The sequence below is a fragment of the Salmo salar genome, chromosome 26, assembly GCF_965601325.2.
Source record: "Salmo salar chromosome 26, fSalSal1, whole genome shotgun sequence".
NCBI lineage: Eukaryota > Metazoa > Chordata > Actinopteri > Salmoniformes > Salmonidae > Salmo > Salmo salar.
Window position 1 is genome coordinate 20,187,471 of NC_138316.1, and position 10,557 is coordinate 20,198,027.

The following is a 10,557-nucleotide window of genomic DNA, read 5'->3' on the forward strand; positions in this document are numbered from 1 at the left end:
AACTGTTAGCTGTGATCAGCCTCTGTGGTAATGACACTGTGCTGTCAGTGTTGTTACTTGTAAAAATGTATATTTCATGGCACAGAATGTGGCACTGTAGGACTCGGTTTGTCCATGGAGTACAGTGAAGTCAAACACCATGAAATATTTTTCATTCAAGGATGAAATAAAAACGAGTCATTGTTCAAATTAAAGCATATTCCTGGCTAACAATGGTTTTCCACATGTTCTCACTTCCTATTCCATAAATACACCCAGCATATCAAGCCAAGGGACCCTGTACATGCAGAAACTCAAACAAGGCTTTAAAGGACAACCTATTGCACATTAGTGACATTTTGAAATATTAAGAGCGAAATGAATGGGCACAGTATGGTGGGACGTCGTTCTTTTTTTAATGAAGTGCTCGAGCTGCCAGTGAAAGGCAGTATTTGTTTCTTCAAGCTGTGGGGTTAAACAAAAAGCAAATGTTCAACCTTATTCCTCTGAAGTTGTGCCTGACTTTGAAAAACTAAACGTACACTCTCTCGCCTAGTCTCACACAGCGTTTTAGAAGCCAAATCGAATGCCTATGCACACCAGTGCTCATAATTTATGACACTAGCATTTGTAATGCAATTGTTATATCATTGTTAAAGACAGCCAAAAAGAGGAGAGAAGCAGCATGTTTGATGATCGAATTACAGGGCAGCCATTTTGAAAAATATAATAAAATGGGTGCTTCAGGGGAGTTGTTAAAATCAACTACCTCAGACAGACTCTCCAGCCAGTGGGCTAATATTTGGTTTAGGGATGCCATGTAGAGAGACAGACTGAACATGATTGTATTCCACTGACTAACTTCCCGCTATTACATTTCTCACTGTGGCATTCTACTGAGCGCTTCACATAACTCTCCTGTAGGTCCTTTAGAAGAGGGACAAGTGTCAAGAATGCCAAGAACGCGACAATTTCAACACACTTCAAAGTGTAGCTAAATTGACTGGCCAAACAGCAGCCTTTTACACTGAACCAAAGCTCTCCCTACTGGGTACAGACGTCAATGTAACGTCTATTCCATGTTGGTTCAATGTAATTTCATTGAAATGACGTGGAAACAATGTTGATTCAACCAGTGTGTGCCCAGTGGGTACTCTCTAAACTGTGACTATGTTATCGCTGGTATAAAATATACAACACATTTTCTGCTAAAGTAAGCTATTTATAAAAATATACATTTTCAAGGAGTTAAAACCCCTTCTTTGTGAAGAAATTAGATTCATTGATTCATATTTTTTCTGTTAAGGATCCACCTAATGTCTGCAGGGCTGGAAAAAGAATGGGTTTTACTGTGAAGTATTACAATCCTATTAATTATGGAAGAACAGCTCAGCGCGGTAATAAATGTATCTGCCGCATGATACATTCCTCTAGGCCGACCTCTTAAAGACTGCTACGTGGTCCATTAGACCTCGCAGGACAGAAGAAAAAAAATCACCCAGCCACTTGAGTTCTGGGAGATTAAAAAGTTATCAGGGACAAGCTGGGGCCCCACATAATGCCACAGGAGAACAACTTCCCCCTTTCAGTCATCCTGCATCTGAGACAGTTCAGCAATTTCAAGTATTGCTGCCTGCCAGTCAAGGAGGTCACGAATATTTCAGGGGGCACACCTGAAAAACTTGAAGCTCTTCAGGGGCACAAGCCTAAAAAGAGTTTGGTTTCATCTTCCAGTTTGAAGCTCCTGTAACGGTCGTCGTAAGTGGTAGTTGAAGTGGACCAAGGCGCAGCGTGGTAAGTGTTCATGATTTCTTTATTCATAAACACACTCAAACAAAATAACAAAAGCGAAAACGCACAATTCCATCAGGTACAGACACTAAACAGAAAACAACCTCCCACAAACACAGGAAGAAAACAGGCTGCCTAAGTATGATTCCCAATCAGAGACAACGATAAACAGCTGCCTCTGATTGGGAACCACACTTGGCCCAAAAACATAGAAACAGAAAACATAGAGTTTCCCACCCGAGTCACACCCTGACCTAACCAAACATAGAGAATAATAAGGATCTCTATGGTCAGGGCGTGACAGCTTCTCAATGGTCAATTGTTTCAATCACATCACCTCTGATGACAAGATACATGAAGTTTGAAAAGCTGCAGACTAGACTCCTTCAGAAAGTCTGAGTGAGGAGGAGCCAGGGTTGATTTGTTATTTCACAGTAGCAAACAACAGAGGGAGGCCAGAGTTCTGCTTTAAAAATATAAAAGTGTGTTCCCCTGAAGGGGAATTTCTTGAAAATCTGAGTCTAGCAATGTGCGGCTGGATGTAAACCTGTAAGTATTAACCCGGAACAGCCTTGCTCTGGCCCTCCTTGAACTTCAGGGTCCACCGTCAGAAGAATCACCCCATAGTCCTGTTAGCCACATGCCGCATGGATTTAATTTTCGCCATCTGCTGGCTTCATGCTTCTACGCTTCCATTCCCGCTGCACATTCTTCACAAATTCAGTAGCTTCCTTCTTCTACATTTGTAAATGTTGTTGACTGTGGAAAGCGTCCATGTTTACTTTGAATCCCTGGCCATCCCAAGGCCTGCTCTAATTACCTACAGCTGTCCACTTCCACTGCTTTCCTTGGCTGTGCTCTTCAAACACAAGCCCCTATTTTCAATGTAAATTATAGATTTGTAACAGACTAAATAAAAAGTTGGATTGTTATTGGAAGCAACATGGCTCGCTGTAATAATGATATTTGGAGTTTATTTTTCATGACAATTATCATTTTTCCTGGCACACGTCCACATTTGGCAACCAGTTTGTATTTGAAATACTTTGTTGCTATCATTTAGAGCCCGTCTCTAGACCCTCTGGTGGATTCGTAGTGTTTATCTTCCTGCTCAGTCTGAGAGCTGTGTAATGAGTGACTGAGTTAACACACTGTCAGAGCCCCACGTCAGTGTCAATATCCACACATTCTCACCGCCTGCCAACACAACCATATACAAAGTGCATAAACCTGCTCAATGTATATTAAAAGCTATTCTACACCTACTATCTCCTTGAAAAGTCATACTTCCTCTGTGTTAGTCTGTGATTGCAGGGCACTTTAATAATGTGTTTATCCTCTCATATTGGAGGCTCAGCTCTGAACGCGAAGGAGAGAGCGAGAGAAAAAAGGGATTATTGAAGAAGTCGACGCACGGCTCTCTGCCTCAGGACCTTGTCTGCTCTCACCTGCTCTGTTTTGCCAGCCAGCGGAACAGCACATTTTACACAGTCTGGGACACAAATTGGCATCTGAACTGCGGTTATTCCTCTGGTATAATCTAATTAAAGGACAGTGCCAGTGGGGTAAAAATCGGAACATTATAAAGTTGGATAGACAGAGAGACATAAAATGATCCGGAACTCTTTTCTAGACCCACGTCATACCGGGTCCATGCCTGTAACTACAGAGCAGCAGCTGACAGGGCTATGGACTGACTAAACGCCAATCCAAAATGCTTTGTGTTTGCTATTCGTACAATGTAGATGCTGTAATGTGGATAATTGTGGATGGCTTTGAAGTAGCTCCACAGTAACTTTGACTGGCATTAAACATCAAGTTATAGAAAGACCTTGAAACTGTGTCTTTTCTATTCCCACTCATACAGTAGCATGACGTGTTTCCTGTGCTTCGTCATTCGTCCATTTGACCTTCACAGTGGCCTTACTACAGATGTGCCACACAGCCTGGCCAGTCTAGATGAGAAGCTTAAGAGGAATACAATGTTACACTGCAGGGTGCACACGGCACACAAGTCTGAAATAGCAGCCAAATATATCTATGTAAAAGTAAACATAACAGGTTCCTTTAGGAGCCCTTTAATACTGCCTGATATAGCCTAACACGCTCAATGTCTTCAACCACTCATCTTCATTCAGGAAACATCTTACCCCAAGCCAACTATAAAACAAACCATAGGCTGCACGAATGCTACGATCTAAAACTGAAACTAACAAATAGTGTAACTCTACTCCAAAACAGTAGGCTACTCCTAAAAGAAGTCATGCTTAAATAGATCTTTGGAAAAATACTTGAGCTGGTATTTAGGCTAAGTAAAGCAGCAGACCATATAGGCTAATGGTTGTTTTTTTCTACTTTAAATGTGACATTTAAGCCAATCCATAACATTGGGATAGTCCTAAATTGTACACAATGTAATTAAACATTTCTAAAACCGACACAAGTGAATCTTAGGAGGATTACAGTTGAAAATGCACACTGTGGTCACATAGTCATTTACTACAACAACCATATGATGTCCGGTCCTCAGGGAGCAGTCAAGATGGCTACCATAGAGATCAAAGAACTCTTACCCGTATAGTGCACTGCATCCACTGACCATGACCAATATTTTTATCAAACGGGATTGTAAATGTGTCTACAACTCTCCAAAAGGCCTATCTCAACTTAATTACCAAAAATCTAAAACATCTTCACTTATTGTTTAAAAAGCTGCTTGTATACTGAATAGTTGGAGGGCCACGTTTTCAAGAATTCTTAGTGTGAGTACAATAGAAGGGGTGGAATCAATACACTGAGGCACAAGTTTTGTAACATACCGATGACCATGAAACATATGCAATCTAATACTTATTCAGAAACACACTCCACACCACAGTAAGCTGAGCACCAGATTTTATGCAGGGCCAACTTCTTTACCATCCTCAGTCTGCATCTTGAAACAGAGGGAAAGTTTGTGACAGACAAAATCCTTCTTGTTTTTCAGAGTTTCCTGAATAAGCTTGCAACGTCTTACGAAACCAAGGATGACGAGACATCCCTCTCATTTAAGATAAACACTGAGCTGGACTTGAGAAACCAGCATCTCGTGCCTCATTGTAATAAATCGAATCAATGTTTTAATTGCGGTTATGCTGTGTGGCTTTTGGCAGGACAGAGATCTGTGAAACACACATACCACCCTCTCCTTCTTCCCTCCCCTCTCGCCACCACCCCTCAGAAAAAAACCAGGAGTGATTAATTACTAGTCTGGAAGATATAAATATGCCTTTCAGGAAGAGATAGTATGAAAGGGCCTTCAGGCTGCTTGGGCCCTTCACATCTCAGCAGGGAGCTTTCATTTCACTGCCCGTAAACTAATTCAAACAAGACCCCACCACAGCCCCAGCCCCAGCCAAACCACCCCTCAGAGAGCCCTATCCCAGCAACCCTCATTTGGCTCTCATTCCTCCACAGGTTATACACCCTAACTATCACTCATTCACAAACTGCTCAAAAGATAATCTTGTCTTTCCTACCCAAGTAATTGTTTCTCCATCAGACACAGAGTCTGTGGCCCTGCCTGAGGTTGTGTTTGGGGGAGTTGTGAAACCGCAGTGACCCAAAGGCCCAGTCTCTTCTGCTGTCAGCTCTGATCAGAGGGGGAACACTAAAATGGCTCCAGTGTTGGGATGGGGACCTCTAAGCTGTCCTAATGAGATATCACAAGCACCTCAAAGCCACCAATGTCTCCAACCAAACAAACCAACCAGCTCCATCACCACCCTGACCACCTCTCAAACAAAGTGGCCCAGAGTCCTCTAACAGAGAGCCCCTCTATTGGAAGTGTTCATGGTCACAGCAGCCCAGAGTGCATTAAAGAGAAAGAGTGGTTCCATGGTAAACATTCAACATTCAGGTTGGGAGCATGTGATGCCTACCCCTAAAACCAAAGGGCCTCTGAGATATGTTTCTGCAATGCATTTAACTATATATCAGTTTCATCTCCAAGAATGAATTTAAAACACATGGCTGGATTCCAAACATGTAAATGAGACAGATTGGTGCAATAGCCCCCTGCACAACTTGGAATATTTTAAGAGACTATAAATAACTATTGAAAAGGAAAAGCGCAACGTGCACATACCATGCTGATATTATTGATTACTCATTTATTTGTCTCTGCCTGAAAATCATCCCGCTCCTAAAAGGTACAGCTATATCCTATATTCAAAACGTAGCTCAAGAGAAAATGTCCGCTCTCATCATTCTTGCTGCATCAAGTTCAGTAGCCATACCTGTGAGATCAGCTGCGTGTGCGGTCTCAATTAAATCAAGTAGGCTATAGCACCGCTGGAGGCCGGAGAAGCATGGGGCAGTTATCTTTCAAAGGAAATTAACTTCCTAAATATAATTATGCTGTAGTTTACTACACTGCCTAGTAATAAATATGAATCACCCATATTATTTTGTCACCATCTGAAAATCGTCCCGCTCCTAAAAGGTAGGCTATTAAACGTAGCTCAAGAGAAAATGCAAGTGTCCGCTCTCTCTCCAACTCTGCTCTCTTCAAACAACGTCTAACCTATTGGCTGATATAGCCCAGTAATATAGATAGCCTAATATAATGGAGAATGTGAGAATCTCTGGTAAAAAAAAAATTGCGCATTGTGATATTACATATAGGGCTCAAAATTGTTGGGGCCATGGCTAGCAAGCAAGCTGCTTCACATACGCCTAAAATAACATTGCTGGGCTGCAGTTGGGTTCGGGACCAGGTATTGCGTCAGTTGCGTGAGCTGGAGGGAGTTGGACACAAAGCCAGCGGGATCACGCTGGAGCAGAAAAATAAATCAGTCCAGAGTAGACCTCTACCTCAATGGGAACCAACCAGTGAGGGAGATTTCACACAGAACAAGGAAATGCAAATCCTCAATCCTGTGACAGAAAAAGAATGAGCAAAGTCCTGTCCAAGTACTGTAAGTTGCAAGGAAACGTCAATCTCACTTTCTGCCAAAGAAGACAAATGTGACCCTGTTGAGATTTTCCCAACAACGGTAATATATCACTGCTCCAATTAGCAACATTACACGCTCAATTAAGCCTTTCACATACAGGGAACATGTCAAATGACACCTTCTCCCCTAAGAGGAACCTTGGGTTCCAGCAATAACAACACCATAAATGTCAGCAATGCTCCCAGGGATACGTCCCCAAATTAAATTCCTATTAAAGGAGAACATGCAGTCACAAGTGAGGGTTCTGGCTGCTTTGCCTATCATGCAGGATGTCACATCTGCTCCTGCTACGCCCTCTGGTGTTCATCCGGTGTCTTCTTGACCTGCAATTACTCCCCCTTTACACTCTCTCTCTCTCTCTCCCTCTCCTTCTCTGTGTGATTGTGTGGTTGGAGACAGGTGTGCTGGAGTCAGAGCAGATCCCTACCAGCTGCAACTCGTTCCATAATCAAGACCTCTACAAATACTCAGTCCTGCCACTTCCACTCTGCCAGATTGTAATCTCTGTTCTGTCAGTTCATGATTCTAGCCATTTATGATTATTCAAGATCCTGTTACTCTGCTGTGCCTGAAGAAACCTTCTGTGGGATTGTTGAAAATTATGTAGGTGACTTACTGAAAGACAAACAGAAATACAAATCCTATGATAACCTAAGTAGAGATGAGAGAGTGGCTCTTAAGGACTTAAAGTCAGATGTGACAAAGGAGGAGGAATTTGTATACAAAACAAATGTGACTCTGTGAATGAATGTCGCCGACAACTATCTAAAGGTGACTTCTATTGCAAACTGAATTGTGACCCTACCCTGGATTTCCAGCATAATATCTCATCCACAGTGGAAAGCTGTTTGGAATCAGGACAAATCACTAAACAAGAAGTTGAATTTCTATGTGTGACATTTCCCAAGATACCAACTTTCTATACAGTCGCTAAATTACAAACAAGTGTCTCCTCCTCCAGGTAGAACCATAGTTGCAGCAATCGACTCTGTGACATCCAACATTTCTAAATTTGTGGATTACCACATTAAACCGATGGTTGAGAATCTCCCATCTTATGTCAAAGACACTAGTCACATGATCTCATTGATAGCGGGCTTAGGAAGGATACCAGAGGGCACCCTGCTGGCCACTTTTGATGGAGAGAGCTTGTACACTAACATCCCACACACTGGAGGCTTGCAGGCGCTACAACACTTCCTTCAGCAGAGAAACTCTACCCTTGCTCCATCCAATGATTGCATCTTACAACTTACTGAACTGGTATCATCCCATAACTACTTTGTCTTTGAGTCAGACTTTTTCCTTCAAATTCAGGGTGTAGCCATGGACTCCCCTTTTTCCCCCAACTATGCAAACCTGTATGTGGGATAATTTGAAGAAGCATTCCTTTTTAAAACAGAGACACACCCCTTACTTTCTAAAATACTTCTATGGAAGAGATACATAGATGATGTCTTTGTGCTCTGGGAAGGAAGTCAGCAGGAACTAAATTAATTCCAAACTCTACTAAACAGGTGCTCTGAATGCCACAAATTCACCACGCAGACTGATGAGAGAAAAATAAACTACCTGGACTTATGAATTATCAAAGAGAATGATGCATTACACACAGACTTATACACAAAGCCCACAGATCGCAATGCCTTGCTATGTGCGGATAGTATGCATCCCCTTCCCCTCAAGAATGGTCTACCATATAGCCAGTTATGCAGGGTTAAACGAATCTGTGGCTACCAGTCAGATTTTGACAGCAATGCTAAAAAAAATGACAGATAAATTCAAAATGAGAGGCTACAAGGACAAAACTCTTGATGCGACAATGATGAAAATATCTCAAAAACCAAGAGTGGAATTACTAAAAATTCAACCAAAGAAGAAAAACAACGCAACCGTCTTTTGTACTAAGTACACCAAGGGTTTGGAGAAAATGAAAGCAATCCTGAAAAAGCACTGGCATATTCTGCAATCAGACAAAACAATCGCACACCTCTTCAAGGAACCCCCACTGCTGGTCTATAAGCGTGGTCGCAATATTGGAGATAGTTTGGTGAGATCTGACATGCTCCCTGAGCCCACTCAGACACTCTTCACACCTATCCCAAATGGGAACTACAAATGTGGCTCATGCGCACAGTATAATAGCACCATAAAAACATCTTTCTTCAGACACCCACATACAGGTCGAAAGATCCCTGTTAGGGGTATTATCTCATGCAAGACCAAGGGAGTAATCTATCTCATCACCTGTTCATGTGGAAAAGCCTATGTAGGAAAAACGAAAAGACAATTAAAACAACGCATAGCTGAACACCGCAGCTCAATCAGGTGTAAGAACATTGACTATCCAGCAGCAGCTCACTTTGTTGAAGCTAACCATCCCATCTCCTCCCTCAAATACACAGGCATTGAGCATGTTGTTCTACCAAGGAGAGGAGGTAACATTGAGATCCTACTACTACAAAGAGAGGCTTACTGGATATCCTATCTAAAAACATTGACCCCTAGTTGTCTGAATATTGACTTTGATCTCAGGCCCTTCTTATGAATACATTTTCCTTTATGAATAAATCTTATAAATTGAAAAATATTTTTACAGCTTATTAGCGTACACCTAATATGTTCCCCCTGTTGATGATGTTCATTATATATTAAGGTTGAACCAAAAGATTACATATAACAAAAATGAAATACGAAATTATGTGAAATTGAATGAAACAATAATGTATGTTGATGCTAATATGATGTACAATATTCCATTATGTTTCTATATGATAACAATAGCATAATATATTTAATATGCCATATACTATTTTTTAACAGTTGCAGTAATTAATTTTAATTAACTTAATCATTATGACACACCCCTCACCACTGTCATTGGTTACACTAATTGCACTGTGTGTCTACATAACCTGGTTCAAGTATTCATGACATTACCCTGAGGAAGGCACACTGATGCCGAAATGTTGGTAAATACCCATTAAATTGCTGGGAGATTATACATGGAGTGTTTCGACTTTCTATATTTTGATGGCTTGTTTCCCTGCCTGACACCGTTTATCCTCTCATTGCAGTTTACCGCTCTGTCTCTGGCTCCTGTCTCCCATTCCACATCTCACCACCCAACTACCTTGCTCTGGATTTTACTCACCACCACTGCCTTGGATTCCCCTCAGGACCTGTTAATCCTGTACCACTCAGCTAACTCCAACCTCAGTCTCCACATCTGTTTTTTCTGCAACTCATCCGAGCTTCCCCGGATCTGCACTCCATATCTCCTAGTGTAACAATAAATATTTTGGTTCATTCATCCCTGTTTCCTCGTCTGAGTCTGCTCTTGGGTTCCCCTGTGTTGCTCCGCTTAACAGTACCATCTGGCCTAGAGATGAACCCAGCAGACTCCACTACTCTTCACCAAACTCTTGTTGGTCAAGGCGCCCTTCTTGAGCAACATGACCAAGCCCTGAAAGCCCTGCTGGAGAACATCAAGGAGTTTTCACGGAGCCTGTCTGACCTACAGGTCCGAACCTCTGCCCGGAGTTCACAACCAGTCTCAAGTCCCTCTTCTCTGCCCCGGGAGCCTTTTGTTCCCATTCCTGAGCGCTATGATGGTAATCTTGGCGCTTGCAGAGCCTTTCTTGTGCAATGTCCACTAGTATTTGAGCAACAGCTCTACTCTTATGCTAGTGAACGAGCCAAGATTTGTTGTTTGATTGGCTGCCTTTGTGGAGCAGCACTTTCTTGGGCCACTGCGGTGTGGGAGAGTCAGTCATATATCTGCTTCTCC